The sequence below is a fragment of the Triticum aestivum genome, chromosome 4B (assembly GCF_018294505.1).
Source record: "Triticum aestivum cultivar Chinese Spring chromosome 4B, IWGSC CS RefSeq v2.1, whole genome shotgun sequence".
In the NCBI taxonomy this organism is placed as follows: domain Eukaryota; kingdom Viridiplantae; phylum Streptophyta; class Magnoliopsida; order Poales; family Poaceae; genus Triticum; species Triticum aestivum.
Window position 1 is genome coordinate 77523595 of NC_057804.1, and position 17343 is coordinate 77540937.

The window sequence follows — 17343 nt, forward strand, 5'->3', positions numbered from 1 at the left end:
ACTGTTGTAATCCTGAAATGATAAACATTTTTAAGAACTTATTGATTTGCCAAAAAAATAATTTTGTTTTTGTAAGCAAATAAGACGTGGGACAATTGAGTTGGTTTAAGGGAAAACCAGTGGTAAAAAAATTAGTGCTGGGTGGGAAAAAACAACAAAAATAAGGATGTAAATATGAAAAGGGAATTTTATGTGTTTTCAATATAATGATACATGTATATGAACTAGTAAAACTATAGGTAGAGATTAGAAAACGGATGTAGGACATGCGTTTCAAGAGGAAAATAGAACTGGGCTGTGTGTTTGATTCAGTAACAAAACTGCATGCGGATGTTGTAAGACAAAATATAACTAACGCTGGCAGGCCAGAGGCCAGTAGATACCTGCTGGATCTTTGTGCCCCGTTGTCGTCATGGGCTGGGCCTGTTAAAAACAAAACCAACCCTGGTCAGTGTACAGCCCAGTTGAAACTTGCTCGACCTGAAAAAACAATATACGTGCTCAATAAATGAGAGAATTCTGCAAGCACAGACTGATAACTGGGACGCAGCACGGATATTGTTTTTTTTATCATGATAATAAGTGCATGCACTTGTTTCGAAAAAACTGCAGAACTGGGAATTCGAACGACGAGTGCTTATGCTACCCATCAAATAAAAATCAGGTGCCTGAGAATTTGTTTCGAAACAAATGATTCAGCTTTATATCCACGTCGACCCTTGGCATGATGGCTGGAAGCAAATGCAAGTTCATACCAAAAGATCGTTAACAACAATACCAACTTGCGGACGACAAGGCAGTACAACTACCAATACCAAACTACTCCTGGCCCTAGTGTTCGTCTGGTAGAAAATCTTACAGAGGACCAGCTCCCGCTCCTTCTCTTGCTCCAGGTCCCCGATGTGGTACTGGTGCATCACCCAGTTGGTCCTCTGCTGGTCGAAGTTCTTGTTGGTGTGCAGCACCAGAACCTTTTTTGCTGCCCGTCTGCCGGCCGTTGACCATCACAAGCAAGGTATTACCGGTCTTGTGCCACATCGTGTGCGTGCCGCACTCCGACTGTATCTTGCGACGCGTTCATGTGCCCCTTTTGAACGCCCTGGAATTGCGCTGGAAGAAATGCTTCCTTAGGCCACTCAGTGTGATACCTGCAGTATTGTGGAATACATGTTTTAGTGTACCTAGTTGGCATTTTCATAACATCTTTGGCATGTTGCAGTCACTTGTTTCACTTTTTATTAACTGTCAAATTGTAATTGTTTCACCAGGTCTGCGTCTAAAAAGAAAAATAGAGCTATAAACAAAGGAATATGTTTGTGCAAGTAGACGGCCGATCGGTGTCTTACTTGGAAGTTTCTCAGGTTGGGTGTAGCACATGCTGTGCTCACTGTCGATGGTTGGTATGAACAAATCGATGAGAGACTGAAATCTCGCGCTGTCAACACTCACTTTGGCCTCAAGGTGCTCGATCAGCTCCTGATCCGTGGGATCAAACTTGACACCAGCCGGCAGCACCGGCCAATCCTTCTTCGACTTGCATCGGTAATTCCAATTATATGGTACTCAATGTATGACCAATCGACTGTTTTAAGTGAATGATGAAAGATTTCGACAGTTGTACGAGAGTAATTGCCATGCCGTTTTGAAGGGCGCTTGTAAAAACTCTAAACTCTATTCTCCTCTTATTTAATGGATGAGGCAAATCTTTTGCCTTCGTTTCGAATAAAAAGATTTCGACAGATAAGCGGTACTCCAAATCTGAAGTCTGGAATACCCGAACACGCCGCCGGGATTCTTGTGTCACCTCACACGCAGCGTGTTGTCACGTCAATTCAATGTATGGACATGATGAATAATTTGACCGATGTATACTAGTACTGCTACTGTACTACTTACTAGTCGTATTTAGTGTCACAATTTATACATAGGTTTAACTAACAAGTACGCACTTGAAGCCTAACTAATATATATGTATATATATGGCTTCTGCACAGCATCTCCATCATCATTATCAGTACATCCTACGCAGGTGAGTTAGGATGCACTTGATCCCAGGAAGGTATCTATCCTTCAAACCAGAGGAGTGCTTCAAACTAACAAAAGAGGGTCGTGCTGCAGCAGCAGAATACATGGCTCAGTCTAGATATCAGCACGAATCAAGTTGTGCATATTTGTTGTTGGCATGAACCACATCACCGCATGTCGGGTTTACAAAAACCATCCATCGCATGGAAGCTTGATGCCTTTCACACACTGAAGATTACCTGGCAACAAGCTGTGTCGACGAATCTCCGGATATGGTGATTCATGAAACCCATGGTATGATGTGTAAACACAGCCCCCCTCGCGAATGGAAGTTGCATAGCACAGTAATCATCGCCGGTGATATGATCGATGATTGGTTGGATGATTGGATAATTGAGCCCGAGGAACAAGGAGTGGTTGCCGAGGCTGTAAACCCGCCTCCAGTTGAATACGCTTGGCCCAATGGAGCTGGGATCTTTCTCGAACACGAAGCAGCCATAGCCATCAATGTCACGAACGCCCCACGCATTGTACTGCATGTGGTTTGATGTAATGGTTTGGTCAATTTGGTATGTGCGAATGAGCATCAAATGACCTCCGTCAGCTGAACGAGCGATAAACCAGCACCCATCGGCTGGTATGATTCCAGGTCCTAGAATCATGAAGGCCAGCGCATTTGCGTCTGCTGCAACAATTCAAATTGGAGACCAAAAGGACAAAAATAAACAATCATGTTCAGAGTATGTGTGGAATTAAGATTATTATAACAGCGACACATATCATAGACAGAGAATTGCAATGCCGTGGTCATAATCATACCCCAAGTTAAAAAAATAAGCCAATGACTTTCATATTCTAGCAACATGTCATGGTTCAAACATCATGTAACAATGAGAGGAAAACAACTATGACAGCACCTACTCATATTCTACCATAGCACTTACTACTACTATTCTCATATCAACTCTAAGCAATAACATGCGTTGTTATAAAAATCTATTAAATGAGAGTAACATATAGCAATCATGATGTTATGCTCATAATATGTATTCTAACAATCATTAGATGCCAATTGTTCTCATATCAACTCTAACAATAACATGTGTGGTCATAAAAATCTAGGAAATGAGAGGAACATATAGCAATGATGTGGTTATAGACATGCTATGCATTCTAAATTTGTAACAAATGAACAGGCAGTCGTATTCATAAGGTAAAGATGAGATGAGATAGAACAATTACACGACGATAAATTCCACCAGTATAGGTAGCCAATCTGTGCGTCGACCGCGTAAACGATGCCAGTGTGCACTATAACATCAGACAAAAATGTTGCCTCAACAGGATTGATGATGAGCCATAACCATGTATGGCGACCGGATTCCAGATAGACTAATCCCATGTTGAACAAGGCAATGAGCTTGTAATCCATGTAGTCTTCTAATGGTGTGGTCACTTCGCAGATTACAACTTTCTGCAAACAGAGGTCGAGCCAAAAGCTTGACGCGTCTCGTGCGTAGTAGGCAGGAGTGTCCGGCGGGCCGCGAGGCTCGATGTCAGCGGTATCCAACGATGGAAGGGTGATCTCTCGCTGGGTGTAGATATCCACGAGACGCCATGGACTACCGGTGTGGTGTATGAGGACGATCCAGTTGGCCTTCATGCCCACCCAGTAATGGCCGCGCATGAAGGACAGGTGGACGGGTAGTGGTAGCATGTCGAGGGGCACCACGGTAACCTCCGTAGGGTCGTCAAGTCGGTGTCTGGGCCACCTGCGAGGATCGGGCATCAGCAAGCAGGGTGTCTTGAAAAGAGCCGGCCGGTTGCAGACGAGTAGACGGTACAAAGACACCGAGCATGCGGCCAGACAAACGGTGCTGAGTAGGTCCATACGGCTACAGATCTGCTCCAAGAGAACATCGGGGAGGGAATTCCAATCACGGCTCTGCGTGTTAGTCAGTTCTGCCATTGGGGTTTTCGGTGCCTGCGAGCCAGCGGGGAAGTGGATTCGGGCGGGCGAGCGAAGAAGCTTCTCCTCGTGTGGCCGAGAAGTGAGCAGGGGGATATGGTACGTGCGAGCTACCAAGGAAGATGGCACGGGCGGGCGAGCAGTGAGCGGGGGTAAATGGTGTGCGGCCGACGATGGGGAAGAGAGGAGGAAGAAGAGTGGAAGACGAGGAAGAAAGTACATTAAATCTCAATTCTACTAGTACTACTACCAGTATATAGGCATCGTCCTCCGGAGTGTAAATAGTTACACCGATGACATGTGGGTCTACCACAAGAGGGCCCATATGTTAGTTAATGGAGGACACAGGTGCGTAGGCGTATTTGCGGAAGCATGCTCTACTGGAAAACATGATGGCACTAGTGGGTAAGGCTAATTTAGTAACACCAACATGCTGGTTCAGCTTATTAATTACGTGTCCCATCTGCTGCAGCGTGTAATGTCACTTCACTGCGAAGACTAGTTGAATAGTTCTCTCTAACCGAGATGGGGAATGATGGATCGCGAGGATTACCTTTCTACAGTATCCCTATGCCTCTACGCTCACTTCACTCGTTTTGCTCCGTACCTAGTCACTTGTTGAAATCTGTAGAAAGAAAAATACTCCGTATTTGGGAACAGAGGGAGGATTTTACTCCGTACTGGAGTATTTGGGAACAGAGAGAGTATCACCATATGGAGGGAACAGAGGAAGTTTGAAATATGAACATGTCAATGGGAGGGAGTAAGCCCCATGCATGCATGCATGCATGCAACATGCAACACTCACACATACTCCACAGGGACGCACGCAACACTCACGCACCCATGCGGCACACAACACACAATGCAACACACACGCTCACGCTCAAGTGCTCAACCTACTCCCTACGTCCGTGAAAGACTGTACATTTAGAGATTTACACATTGACCAGGGTATAATTAACGCCCAAAAGTAGCAGACTTATGTGTGCATGCGACCATTGAGATAAGAAGATTAAATGAAGGCCGCTGCATGCTGTAATTAAGGATAGACATGTAGCCTATACCTACAACACAAGTTGGTGCATTAGTCAATCAATATCGATTTAGATTAAAGGCTAAATGCATTGGAAGTGTAGATGTACATCATGTACTACTACACTCTTTGTTTTATAGCCGATGTACACTCTTTGTTGGAAGGACGAGGGAGGACACGTGCATGCACTCACATACACAGCCAGGGCGGTTCGGGCGCAAGGGTTGGACTCGTGTGGCGCCTGCGTAAAGTTTTGTTTAACTGATTTCTTTGCTCCGCCAACTGACAGGTGGGACCCAAAAACTAGGTGACAATTTAACCAGTCAACAAAGTGCCACGTCGACTATGTGGCCGGTCAGTAGGGTGCAATATGGTGCTCTACGATGAGCTAGTGACCGTATAATCGACGCAAAACTATATATAGTGACCGTAAAGAGCGTATTGTTACATACGTTGACCGCCAATGTATTTTTCACGTTTCAAATTAAGCCATATTAATCGGAAAGGATGCAGTATGGACTACTACTAGTACTAGTACTGCTTTGATGTGTCCCGTCAACTCGCCGAACAAGGAGAAGCTTGCTTACTACGCCTCTCCCTCGCCCACGCGCGCGGTGGTTCACAGGACGAGGAGAGGGTTTTGACTATAGTGCCCTCTCCCTCGCCCTCGCCCTCACGGTGGACATGCAGCAATTCAATCGGTGTCAGATTGCCAGACACATATTGTACTGTAGTATCATCATTGTTGGACCTTCCGAAGAGGCGAAGAGGCAAGTGCAAGGTTCACACGAGTACGAACTGTTGAACCTCCCGAAGAGGCAAAGAGCCAAGCGCAAGGTTTTATAGGAGTTGTCGTCCTAGTAGGAGTGTACTACAACTATATCGAACGATGCTACTGTATGATGCCGCCACATCACGTATATCCAAAGCTGTGCCACCTTTTTTTCTCAAAGAGTGTGTTGGAGCCCGTGTAACAACCACACAAGTTGCACATACACAAAACACATTTACTAGTAATAAATTCTAAAGGACAAATTCCAGTATGCCACACAAGTTCATCTCCAATTCATGTGATAAATTTGTGCACAACTAGTCTACATATATTCACAGCGCTACCATTCACAATTACCGTACTCCACTTACACGTTATAGATGGGCTACATGCATGTCCTCCTCCAGGTTCCAGTCCCAGGTGTTCTTCATGGATGGCACGATCCATAGCGGTGGGCAACGGGAATCATTGTCGCAGCTTTCTAGTCCGGTTCCACAGGATGGAGACTCATCCAAGCTGAAGCGGTATAAATCAGGGATAGCGTGTCCCAGCATGTCATTCATCAGGCGGTGTGCAATGAAGACACAACCATGCTTCATGAACGACAGGCCTTCCATGTCGTGCACAGAAGGTGGCATCCGCTTCACAATGGGGTAGCTGTCCCCGATGAAAAGTGAGTACTCTCCAAGAGTGTTCCTCGGCATCCACGTAGCATCACGGGGGTCAAACTCGGCGCCGTTCATCTGGTACACGCGGCATCCCAGATCTGGACACATGGTGACGTACATAGTCAAGGTCCATGCATAATAATGTTGTGCTCAAATATGGCGGTCAGTAATACTGTGCAGCAAATAGTACTACTCTGGTATAGAGGAAGTAAAATAACCAGCTTATTATATATAGCCACTCTTGGCTACATGGATGAGATAGTAAGACATGGAAAAACAAAAATGGTGGCAGCTAGTGGGTTCAAGTCTTCAAGGGCCCAGCTAGCTATACGCTTCCTCCAAGGTAAAAAGTACTCCTACTAGTAGTACTAAGTATACTACTAGTACAACAATGAAAGAGAAGGCGAGAGGGTTAAAAAATGGAATACCTGGGTAGATGGTGACGGTCCGATCGTGGTAGATTGTGTGACCATGTTGCACATCAGTGGTACCATGGGTAACGACTGCTAAGATAGTTGATCCCAATATGCCAAAGTCAGCTACAAGGTTCCACGTTAGACCGAATCGCGGATGCAAATGCACATCCAGGATCGGCGATCTTATTTTGATCGGGGGATGACTGGTCCCTGCAAAATAATGGAGTACCGTTAGGGATGCAAATGATGGTTTGTGCATTCCGTTTGTAATCTCCCGTATCGTAGGATGGCAACCAGTTGAAATAAGTCCCCTGGCTTGTCACCGCGAAGATGCGGCCTAGATGGCGCAGGGCGTCTTCGAACGTGTAGGGGTACAAATCTGCCGCCGCCAACATGCGCTAGCCTCCACCGTTACTGCGTCTTGCATTGATGGCAATCCTTATGTCGAACACCGCGATGAGATAGTAATTGTCGTAGACGCGTCGCTTTGTCGGCGGGTCCGCAATTGCTATCTTCTTCAATCTCATGTAGGCATCATGATACGTATTCAAGCCCAGCCAGTCCGGAAGGCCGATCCCAATGGTGGAGAAGGGGTCTACCGGAACGGCCGCACTGCTGTGGATGTTGTGCAAAACGATGGTGGTATCCAGCCGGAGGTATGCAAGCCAATCTTCGTTGGCACCAACCCAGACCTATATATAAGATGGTGGGCAGCGGAGAAATTACGGGATGGAAATGGAATAACTAAGTACTACATGATCAAACTCCATTACTGACCTGCTCATCGGACAAAATCTGACTACCTCTCAACATCGGCAACTCTATCGGAGTCAACGTGCAACCATGGCCAGGGAGCGGTGGACTGTTCGAAGGATTGTCCCATAGAAGAACCTTCTCCTCGAGGATGCATGGAAGACCAACAAGCATGGCCTTTTCCCAAACCTGTTTAAGCAGCGTCTTGAAAAAGTTGGTGCAGGAAGCACCGAGTCTTGCGGCGGTGAGGACGTCGGAGCGGCGTGCAATTTCTCCCAGAGGATCGTCGTCCAAGGTCTCCCAGCCCCGACGAGGAGGAGAACCGCCTGGCGAATCCATGGGAGTAGCGGCGAACTGCCTTCTCTTCGGGGGAGGGGAACTGGCGAGGAGGAGATAAGAGCGTAGTAACCGCAGGGCCTCGTCCCTTCCAACTGTAGATCGTTCCTCAGCAAAGGGGTGAGGCTATTATTTACTACTAGTACTAGCATTATGGAACGTTATGGGATTGCATTATAGTGTAAATAATAGCACTAGTAAGAAATTTTTGGCACTAGGTAGTAGTTTTTGGCGTGGATTAAGAAATTTTTGGTATGTTTTTGCCATTTTTTGTACACGCCAACTAGTGTCAAAAAACGTCTTACATTATGTGACGGAGGAGTACGTACTCGTACTGTAGGAGTACCAGTACTACTTTTCTCAACTACGAGTATTAGTGCGATGTATTGTACTTCTAGTCTAGTATAGTGCACCAGTTTTGAACTCTTGAATCTCAGGGCCAAGGAGCTATAGTTGGAAGTGGAGGGTACTACTGTTTTGTAGAACCATCGCTGTACTATCAATGCAGGGGAAGTACACCTGCATAGTGGCCTAGTGGGTACTCTCGGTGCTATATTCAGCCGCTCCTCTCATGTAGGAGTAGCTGGCCTACTCAGCCGCTCCTCTCACGCACACACTAGCAGCCTGTTTCAGCGACGGTTACTGTGGTCTGCGGGGGCAGAACATTTGAGTTATTTGATACAGCAAGACTAGGCTTTTCACTTCCATTTGTGGAGGTGTAATGGATCTCGTCGAACTTTGTTAGTAGTTCCTTCTTTATGAATGAGATGAAGTAAAGTTTTTGCCTCCGTTTAAAAAAACACGTCAAGAGGAATTTATTTTATAGTAGAGCCGATAATGGAGTGAAGTCCATGCGTGCAATGCCACAAGCTATAGAGTACTAGTAGTACAACACTTTACATAGAGTACAGAGCCATATTGCACAGTTCCCAATGCCCCGCCAGGTTTTTCCGGCTCCTCGGGCTTAATTGGGAGGCGCTAGTTTAAATATGCTACTACTAGCTGATGAGGAAGCTGCAAGCGAGGTGCGGCTAGGGCGAGCACGCGAGCCACGGGATGCTGGGAAGGAAAACCCGTTCACGTGGCTAGGCTGTCCAGTGCACCCAGATTGTGGGGCTGCACGTCCGTTTGACTTCAAGACTCAAACTACCCGTGTAAAATATTGGCTCACAGCGAAGAGTAGTACTAGTACTATTTTTTTTAAAAGGTCGCCGTGCGTTCGGCCGGGATCGAACCCACAAAACGAGGTATACACTCCCGCGACCACTAGTAGTACTCATTGGAGTACAACGCAACCTAGAATCGCCTTTTGTCGCTAGTAGTACATACATTATTCCTTACAAGAAACCCCTAATAATGCAAGAAACCACTAAAATTCCAAGAAACTACTACCACTTGCATACATGGCAGACTTAAGATAAGATTACTGTCGGTGTCAAAACCGGCGGATCTCGGGTAGGGGGTCCCGAACTGTGCGTCTAGGCGGATGGTAACAGGAGACAAGGGACATGATGTTTTTACCCAGGTTCGGGCCCTCTCGATGGAGGTAAAACCCTACTCCTGCTTGATTAATATTGATGACATGGGTAGTACAAGAGTTGATCTACCACGAGATTAGAGAGGCTGAACCGTAGAAGCTAGCCTATGGTATGATTGTTGTTCGTCCTATGGACTAAAACCCTTGGGTTTATATAGACACGGAGAGGGCTAGGGTTACACAGAGTCGGTTACAATGGGAGGAGATCTACATATCGTATCGCCAAGCTTGCCTTCCACGCCAAGGAAAGTCCTATCCGAACACGGGACGAAGTCTTCAATCTTGTATCTTCATAGTCCGGGAGTCCGACCAAAGGTCATAGTCCGGCCATCCGGACACCCCCTAATCCAGGACTCCCTCAGTAGCCCCTGAACCAGGCTTCAATGACGACGAGTTTGGCACGCAAATTGTCTTCGACATTGCAAGGCGGGTTCCTCCTCCGAATACTTCATAGAAGATGTTTGAACACAAGGATAGTGTCCGGCTCTGCAAAATAAGTTCCACATACCACCGTAGAGATGATAATATCTGCACAAATCCAATCTGTTGACGTACTCTGTAGAGTGACGGCATGCCACAGCCAAACCATTATTCGAATCGTTTTACTGTCCCACCTCAGCGTGTTTAGCGAGGCGGTTTCCTTGGCACGTCTTGTCAAAGCAGAGATCGTGTCCCCTTATTCCGGGATTCTCATCAATACGGGCGTGGGTAACCCAACCATGCCATTAACCGCGACACTTGGGAGATAAGCAAGTTTTATTAAGCTGGTGGGGGCTCATAGTTTCGGCCGCCCATATAAGGGGATAAGGATCCACCCTTTCCATCTACGCCTTCTTCCTCTGCTTATCCATTCCTGCGCACCCGAGCTCCAGCGCCCCAGTCCGCACTTCCCACCTCAACCTTCTCCAACCATGTCCGGAGCGGGAGGTAGATGGATGGCCTCCACCGTCACGGAGGGGCACATCAAAAAGTTGAGGAAGGCCGGATACTTGTCTAACGACATCGCGCACCGGCTTCCAGATGAGGGTCAACTCATCCCCACCCCTAGGCCCCATGAGAGGGTCATGTTTCTCCCCCATTTCCTCCATGGACTGGGCTTCCCACTTCACCCATTTGTCCGTGGGCTCATGTTCTACTACGGCCTGGATTTCCACGATCTGGCCCCGAACTTCATCCTCAACATCTCGGCGTTCATCGTCGTGTGTGAGGTCTTCCTCCGCATCCAGCCCCACTTCGGCTTATGGCTGAAGACCTTCAATGTCAAGCCGAAGGTTGTGGGCGGGCGACAAACGGAGTGCGGAGGCGCCATGGTGGGCAAGATAGTCAACGTTACATGGCTCGAGGGCGCCTTCGTGGAAAGCATCAAAGGGTGGCAATCGGGGTGTTCTACATCACCGAGCCGCGTGACCCTGAATGGGCAGCGGCCCCCGAATTCCGATCTGGTATCCCCACATGGCTTACCTCATGGAAAGATACGGGCCTGTCGTGGGGTAATTCGGCAGAGGTGACCGGACTTCAAACCTGCGTCAAAGATCTAATCGACAGGAAGGTTAAACTCGTCACCGTAGTCCAGGTCATGTTCTTCGGCCGGATCCTCCCGTGCCAACGACGAGCTTTTAATCTATGGGAATTCGACCCGGCCCAGCACCAAACTTTGTCCAAGCTCTTCGACACAACGCACAAAGATGCCTGGAAGGTGCTTTTCAAGAGCTCTGAGGTTCACCCTCCCATTACCGAGGATCGCGGATTCTGCGCGAAGCGTCAAGCCAGCGCGGTAAGCTCAATTTACCCATCACGAGGTATTTGTTTTCCATAGTTTGACTCTATGCGGGATCTAAACTCCCATTCCTTTAACAGGACTGGCAGAAGAAGGCCAGACAGATCAACTGTCCAGCTCCTTTGCCCGAAGACCCATCGGACGCCCGTTTGACAAAGCTGCTGGTTCCGGCACCCCACGTGGTGCTGGAGAAGAAGGCCAAGAAGAAGGCCACGGGGACTCGAAAGAGTTCCCGACATTTGGTGGTGTCGGACTCATTGTCTGACGACCTCGAAGCGCCCTCCGCCTCTGAAGACGAGGAGGAGGAAGAAGAAGCCTCTCCCCCTCCAGCGAGGGGAGGAAAGAAGAGGAAGGCCGCCCCAACTGGGGAGGCCGGAGGGTCCAAGAAGGGGAAGACCCTTCTTCCGGACTACGCCTCCGATGCCGAAGACGGCGGAGAGGAATGGCCATCCAGGGTCAAGCCCCTAGCCAAATCGTAAGTATCAGGATACCAGAATATCTTATGGCGTTCCTCTATTGTATAGTACCTTCTGACGCCGAATTCAATCATGCAGTCTGCCCAAGGCTCAGGTCGGCGATTCGTCGAGCGGCTCCCTGGATTCGTCGGATGTGAAAGAGTTCCCGATGCCGAGGTGGAGTCCCAAAAGGGACTAAACCGAGAGGAGGTGGTCCTGGAGGCGCCGCAAGGCGACCTCCCAGACTCCAGGCCCAAAGGGGGTGAATCCCCAGAGGGATCTAAGTCCGGCCCTGGGTCGGACACCGCTCCGGAACCTTCAGTGGTTCCGGAGTCCGGTAGGCGGCCCCTTCACAAGAAGGGCAAGCCTACGACGCCGGTGGCCTCCGTACAACCGGAGGCGCCGGACAATTTGCTGGAGGTGCTTAACAGCGCCTCCATCAACGAGGAGCACCGCACTGTTATGAGTGCGGTGATTCAGAAGGTTCAGTCCGCCAAGAGCAGGCTGACAGAAGCCTGTACCAGCCTTCTAACAGGCTTTGAGGTATGTATTTAAAACATATAAAAATGTTACCGCATAGATAGTAGCCCCTAATGCTCAGTGCAGTGTTCGGAAAGAAAAGCCAGACTGAGGATCTAAAAAAAGATATACGGAGGAGTCTAACATAAATATGTCAATATGGGAATGCAGGCTGCGCTGCTGACCTCTGCCGCACTGACTGCGGAGGTCGATGCATTGAAGCAGAGCCTCGAGCGGTCCGAGAATGGGCTCGGCCGTGCCAAGAAGCAGCTCGAGGACAAGGAAGGTATGTAGTACCTTATGTAATTGTATATATAAATACCTGGTTGCAAATGATGACATGATCAACATGAATATTACAGGGGCCACAACCGAGATGGCGACCTTGAAGGAAGCGCTTTCCAAGGCCAAAGACAATGCGGCCATGGAGCGCTCAGAGCGAGAGAAGCAAGAGGCGCAGGTGGCGGAGGTGCGGCAAGAGCTCGATGCTCTTGTGAAAAATATGAGAGGTTAGAGCTTGACTCGAAGACTCGAGAGTCCGAGCTTGCCTCGGCACTTGAAAGCGCTAAATCTGCCAAGGCCGGAGCCCAAAAAGCCCTCCAGGAGATTGAGGCGATGAAAAAGATTGCGGCGGGTAAGGCATTCTTTATGCAAAGCAAGCACGTGAAAGTAAATTACCTGTTACTTACCCGAATCCGGAGCTCTCCAGGAGCATTCGCAGATCTGCCCCGTAGTGTGTCCGATGCCGCCGCATTCTACCGGGCCGAAGAAGGGAGCTCGACCAAGAAGGTGTTCTGGTCCCAGTATGCTGAGGCCGGACACCTGGTGCCCCTGAGCGACCAGCTGAAGCAGCTGGTCGAGCTTCATAAGGCAGCCGAACAGGCCATGAAGGGCCTGATAGGCCGGCTGTGGCCTGGGGAGGCCATGCCTTTGAGCTATTTTGGGCTGGTACGGCGGCTGGTGGATGCCTGTCCATGGCTTGAAGTCATCAAGCGCTCCGTATGCATCGAGGGCACCCATAGGGCTTTTGCCCATGCTAAAGTGCACTGGGGCAAGCTGGATGCTGAGAAGCTGGTGAAGGATGGGCCACCGGAGGGGAAGGAGCATCGCAGGCCCGAGATGTATTATGAGGGCGTCCTGAAGGGTGCCCGTCTTGTGGCAAATGAATGTACCAGGGATGTAATTTTTGAGTAAACTCGCTCGTGTTTATCCCGTGCGCTGAAAACTTGTTCATATGCGCTAAGCAACACTTTTTGAATTTAAAATATTACCTTCTGTGCGGCCGTTTATTAAATCTGAGAGATGCAAGTCGTCGGCTTCTACCCCCATGCCATGAGTGTTGGGGTGTTCGGGATAAACCTGAGCGCTCTTGTTCCCATTCTTGGGTCCATCTAGGGAGGCGCTCAGCACAACGAACAAGGCCATCGTACTTATAATGCTTTATCACTCTCACTTAGCCATAGAATTCTATAATTTTAAATTTCGGCGAAGCCCCTAGTATTCGGAATACCGAGTTCGGGGCGCTATCCATGCCTAGGCCGGATAAATCCAGCTCCTCGCTCTAAGCGGCATAAGTCTTTAGGGACTCGAAAAACCTCTCGAACAGCGACCGGTCTCTCGCCCTATCATCACGATCAGTTTTAGCTTTCTCTACTGAGGTGTTAACCCAGCTCAACTGGGGCACAATCGCAGTAGTTCTCCCAGTGCTACCTTAGCCGACATTGCGGAACGTAAGGTACCAAAACATGGGAGCCGGGCAAACCCAACTATTGACCCAAGACATGATTCGGAGCCGATGCATATAATGCTATAAGTTCGGGGTGCCGCACTCATAAGAGTGTTCGGTCTTCTCACACCGTATTCTGGGGAACTTAAGCCCCTGGTGTATTGGCCGTACCAAAGTGTACGGTTGCATGATGCCATGATTGAACATATTTACATGAAAAATGAATGCAATAATAGACAAGAGCTATGTATTGTTATTTAAAGGGCTGCTATGAAAGCAGAACGATACAAATAGTGCGATAAGCAAGAGATGGGATTATTTGACATTTCCCCCTCTAGGGGCAAGCTGCGAGACTTTAAGTAAGACAGGTATTTAGCTCGTTATAGAGACCACCTGGACATTTGACGTGGCTTGTTGTCCCCATGGCTGTTGCATCGTGTGTTCGGCGAGTGTATTGCCAGACAGGCCTTCCGAATAGTGGAGTCCTGAAAGTGTATATATATATATATACATATATATATATATATACATATATATATATATATATATATAAGAAATGGCAAAATCGGGAGCCCCTAGTGCGGTTGAGCCGCATTCTGGGCGGGCCGTGGTTGTGCCCCTCCCCTTATGCCCATGGTATTTCCAGAGCATAGTTATGTACGCGTGGTACTGCTATCGCAATCTCGCGAGGGCTGGGGTTGGGGCCGCACTGCTATGCTTGCTCGGAACGTGCCAGCCGGTTTTGTTGTAGGTTACTTCGGGCGCGCTTGACGTTGTCCGGACGTTTAACAGCCGGATTGGAGAATTGCCTTAAGAGGCTACTTTGTACTTCTGCCGCCAGGGCCGCCGTGTGCTCCTTTGTTCGGAGAGAGCGTTCGATGTTTCCATTGATCGTAATGACTCCGCGAGGGCCTGGCATCTTGAGCTTGAGATATGCGTAGTGCGGCACCAGATTAAATTTTGCGAATGCGGTTCGTCCGAGCAGGGCATGATATCCACTACGGAACGGGACTATGTCGAAGATTAACTCTTCGCTTCAGAAATTATCCGGGGATCCGAAGACCACTTCGAGTGTAACTGAGCCTGTACAGCTGGCTTCTACACCTGGTATGACGCCTTTAAAGGTCATCTTTGTGGGTTTAATCCTTGAGGGATCTATACCCATTTTTCGCACTATATCCTGATAAAGCAGGTTCAGGCTACTGCCGCCGTCCATGAGGACTCTAGTGAGGTGAAATCCATCAATGATTGGGTCTAGGACCAATGCGGCGAATCCGCTGTGACGAATGCTAGCGGGGTGGTCCCTTCGATCAAAAGTGATCGGGCAGGAGGACCATGGGTTGAACTTTGGGGCGACTGGCTCCAACACATAGACGTCCTTGAGAGCACGCTTCTGCTCCCTTTTGGGGATATGGGTTGCGTAAATCATGTTCACCGTCCGCACTTGTGGGGGGAAGCCCTTCTGTCCTCTGTTGTTCAGCGGCCGGGGTCCTCCTCGTCATCTCTATGCAACCCCTTGTCTCTGTTTTCGGCACTTAACTTGCCTCCCTGCTTGAACACCCAACAATCCCTGTTGGTGTGATTGGCTGGTTGTTCGGGGGTGCCGTGTATCTGGCACGAGCAATCGAGTATCCTGTGTAAACTGTATGGGCCCGGAGGATTTCTTTTGAATGGCTTCTTCCGCTGACCGGGTTTAGAGCCTCTGAATCCGGCATTAACTGCCGTATCCTCAGTATTATCGCCGTTAATGCGGCGCTTGTGCTTGTTACGACGTGACCTGCCATTGTTGTCCTTGGTATCTGAGTTACCAGGGCTCTTGGTCATGTTATTGCATCGAGCTAGCCAGCTGTCTTCTCCCGCGCAAAAGCGGGTCATGAGTGTCGTGAGGGCTGCCATAGATTTCGGCTTTTCCTATCCTAGGTGCCGGGCAAGCCATTCGTCTCGGATGTTGTGCCTGAAGGCTGCAAGAGCCTCTGCGTCCGGACAGTCGACTATTTGATTTTTCTTGGTTAGGAACCGTGTCCAGAATTGTCTGGCCGATTCCTCTGGCTGCTGAATTATGTGGCTTAGGTCATCGGCGTCTGGTGGTCGCAGATAAGTGCCCTGTAAGTCGTCAAGGAATGCGGATTCCAGGTCCTCCCAGCAACTAATTGACTCTGCTAGCAGGCTGTTAAGCCAATGCCGAGCTGGTCCTTTAAGCTTGAGCGGGAGGTATTTGATGGCGTGTAGATCATCACCACGGGCCATGTGGATATGAAGGAGATAATCCTCGATACATACCGCATGATCTTTTGTGCCATCATATGATTCGATGTTTACGGGTTTAAAACCCTCGAGGATTTGATGATCCATTACTTTGTCTATGAAGCATAGTGGGTGTGCGGCGCCTCTGTACTGGGCTATATCACGACGTAGCTCGGATGAGCTTTGTCTGTTGTGTTCCGCCTGGCCGTATTTTCCATATCCAGCGTGACGGTTATCGTCATGTGACGTGGGGCGCCCACGCGATCTGTAGATTGATCTTGTTTGCCTTGCCTTGTCCTCCAATATGTCTCGCAGGTCTGGTGCATTTCCCCGTGCTCTGGTATTTTCTGAGCAGCGCCGGGGTGCGGCTTGAGTTGAGGGCCGAAAGGTCTCTTTGTCGCGGCCACAGGGTGGCCGATCGGCCACATCATACGCTGGTGATGTAGGTTTAGTTGCTTCCTCCTCTAGTTGGGGTAGCAGCCTGCGCTTTGGGTAGCTCTTGGAGGGGCGTTCGAGTTTGTACTCTTCGGCCGCCATGACTTCAGTCCATCTGTCGGCTAGCAAATCTTGGTCAGCTCTGAGCTGCTGCTGTTTTTTCTTGAGGCTGCTTGCCGTGGCCATAAGCCTGCGTTTGAAACGCTCTTGTTCGACGGGATCCTCTGGCACGACAAATTCGTCGTCGTTGAGGCTTGCCTCGTCTTCGGAGGGAGGCATATAATTGTCATCCTCGACCTCCTTGTCTGCCGCTCTCTCATGAGGGCTGGATTCTCTGTCCTCCTGCGCTGAATCCTGCTGGAGGGGGTTGTCTTCGGCACTGTCCGGGGTGTTGTTATCTCCAGTGCTGGACTCGCCGTTTTTGCTTTGGCGGGATTTAGAGCGGCGCCGCTGGCGCCGGCGCTTAGGTTGTCTCTTGGAGGGGTCATCCTCCATCTTTTCATCGCCATTCCCTGCTTTTGGGGTGTCCATCATGTATATGTCATATGACGAGGTGGCTTTCTAGTGCCCTATAGGTGCTGGTTCTTGGTCGTCTCCTTCATCGGCGTCCATGCCGTCGATGTCTTCGGAGTCGAAGTCGAGCATGTCGGTTAAATCGTCGACAGTGGCTACAAA